This window comes from Chinchilla lanigera, unplaced genomic scaffold (assembly GCF_000276665.1).
Source record: "Chinchilla lanigera isolate Chin_1 unplaced genomic scaffold, ChiLan1.0 scaffold00104, whole genome shotgun sequence".
NCBI classification, from domain to species: domain Eukaryota; kingdom Metazoa; phylum Chordata; class Mammalia; order Rodentia; family Chinchillidae; genus Chinchilla; species Chinchilla lanigera.
The window spans coordinates 6,611,726-6,614,448 of NW_004955505.1; the positions used below are offsets into that span (position 1 = coordinate 6,611,726).

The window sequence follows — 2,723 nt, forward strand, 5'->3', positions numbered from 1 at the left end:
CCCGCACCGTGCGCTTCCGCGGCCCGGAGGGCGGCGGCGGTTACCTGCTCCTGCCGCACCGCCCGCACCGGCACGCCCTCAGCACCGGCCGCGGCCCACGGAACCGAGAGGGAGCCGCGCACCACTAGGCTGCCCGCGCCTCTGACCCCGGAAGTGGATCCTGCAAGCCCCGCCCCTGATGCGCGGCCTCTTAAGGCGCACGCGCCCGTCACGTGCCCGGCTGAGGCTGCTCCGGAGCCGTCGGGGGTTCTCGCAGGGTCCGCTCGGGAAGAAGGTGACCGGGACCTCTACTGCCTAACCCCTTCGCGGGAGCCGCCGCCTGTGAGGTATGGCTCCTCATTCCTCGCATATGGCAGGCCTGTTTCTGTGCCTGACCAATGCAGAAATCAACCATTCGCTGCCTCAGAAGGCACTCTCCTCTGAGACTGCCTGGAGGACTTACCTCTAAGCCGGGTTCAGTGAGATGGAAAGAGTAGAGTGCCGGACGGATAGAAAGTGCTTGAGAAGCAGTGGCTGACCAGACAAAACCACCCTCTCATCACGTTATCCCAACCCTCAAGTGTCAGCCTGGCCTGCAGCCAAGAGCCACTCTAACCACTGCTCGCCTCCAAGAACTCTGCGCTAGGACTTTTGTTGCTGTCCTCGGCTCCACATCCCTGCTGTTCTGTTCCTAGTGCTGTATCTTGTTACAGTTTCCAGCTGCCGAGCCACACCTTTTTTGAAAACCTTCAAAAGAATGACACATACGCAGGTTTTTACACTATTTGAAAGGACGAACATAAACTTTTTATGTCCACTGTCAGTAAACTATTGGATAAAAATAGTCAACAGGCACCCTATCTGTACTGTCAGTAAACTATTAGATAAAAATAGTCAACAGGCACCCTATCTGTTAAAGAGTCGTCCGCTTTTACAACATGAGGAATTTGGAAAACATTTATATAACAATTCGGTATTGTGTGTCATTTGCCCAGTATTGGATCAAGTTGTAATCCAAAAATGAACAAGTTAAAGGTCTAGTAACCTGGCTATTGTGAGCACAAATATGTGGAATGTTGGCATTAGTTGTATAAAAGTCACTCGAGCAATGAGAACATCATTTTCTCTTCTTTCCACTGAAAAAAATTTATTCGAATCTGTAATTCCTGCTCTGTACCAGAAGTGGAAAATACTAGCAAGATCCAAATTAGCTCCATAAATCCGGACCTACTACATTAATGAACAGGTTCAATATTGAGAAGTTCACCTCTTCTACACCCTTTATCCGGCATACACCTTTTTTCTGCATACAACAGATATTTCTGTCGTGATCCTTTCTTACAGAGATTTAATTATCTGTTAGAACACCAAGTGAAGGACCGCTTCTTATTTGAATATTCAGTAATCTACTTCTTTATCTCTGTATGTCCAGCAGTTTCCAAGTAATTAGAAACAAAGGTATTAAATAAATCTCTCAACTTGGTGCAATTACCTTTATATCGTTTGTCTTTTATATCTCTTTCTGCTGTAATATCACATTGTTTCTGAAGTTTTACGTGCTTATTCTGTCCCACCGAATTCAAAATTCAGTATTTAACAGATTTATAATACACATTTATAGCTAATACTTATTGAATATTTGTTGCGTACCTAGCATTGAACTATTTTAACAAAGCTAGAATGTAGATATATTAATATACTAACTTTTGAGATGAGAATACCCACTGAGGGTAACAGGTGGCAAAGCAGGATCTCAAGCAAGATCTGCCCAATGGAAGGATTTAATGTTTATTCATTACATCATATCACCTCTTTTTCATATCACTTTTTTATTATTGCATCCAAATCCCACTACTTCTATAAAATCCCCCACAGTAATCTGTGTTTTTTACTTTTTAAGTATATAATTCATGGCTTTTACTATATTCACAAAGTTGTGCAGTCATAACCATAACCAATTTTTGATATTTTCCTAACTCTAACAAGAAAACTTCTACCCTTTGGCAATCACCCCCTCAGTCCTCCCATGTTTCCCCATCTTTCCCCAGGCCTAGGCAACCACAAATCAATTTCTCTATATATAATTTGCCTATCCTGGACCTTTCATGCATATGTATTATAGTTTAGATCTAAAATGTCCTCCCAGATTTTCATGTGTGGAAAGTGATGGGTTCATGGCAACACTATACTCATCAGTGGGTGCAGCTATTGATGAGTTCATAGTTTAAAGTGCTGGCTGTTAAGAGGTGAGGCCTGGTTGGAGGAGAATCACCAAGAGTGTGACCTGGAAGGATTTATTCTTGTCCCCACTTCCCTTCTCTCCCCATCTCTCCTTCCAGACTGGCATACCCTTCTACCATCCATTTCCTTCCTTGTAGTCAGCTATCCAAGAACTAAAACTATATTCCAAAATAAACCTGTCCTCCTTTAAGTTGCAAGTATTGTGTATTTTGTCTTAGTGACAGGATAGTAACTAAGACAATATGGAATCATGCAATATGTGTTCTGTGTGACTGCTTCTTAACATCATGTTTTGAAATTTTATCAGGTTGTATTCTCTTTTAGGATGTAATGAATAAGGCTTGTGTGGACGTTCTTGTACAAGGTTTTTGTCAACATTTTTTCCTTGCTCTTGGATATATATAATACCTAATAGTAAGTTTTATATATATATATAAAATACCTAATAGTAAGAATGCTGGACCACATGGTGACTATGTGTTTAACTTTCTGAAGAACTACTA

At 42.4% G+C, this 2,723-nt stretch overlaps 1 protein-coding gene across 10 annotated transcripts in view; it reads right to left on the reverse strand.

The window, feature by feature from the left end:
• The window catches only part of Ccdc91 (coiled-coil domain containing 91), a 343,525-nt gene extending 342,059 nt beyond the window's left edge, over positions 1-1,466 (reverse strand). For 3 of the 10 annotated variants that reach the window (XM_013505949.1, XM_013505944.1, XM_005407146.2), the window contains exon 1: positions 45-142. The gene's annotated coding sequence lies outside the window, so the exon portion shown is untranslated. Of the gene's footprint in view, positions 1-44; positions 144-442 lie in introns of those variants that run through there. The other 7 variants (XM_013505947.1, XM_013505943.1, XM_013505942.1 and 4 more) reach the window with 6 other exon arrangements.
• Positions 1,467-2,723: the final 1,257 nt, after the last annotated feature.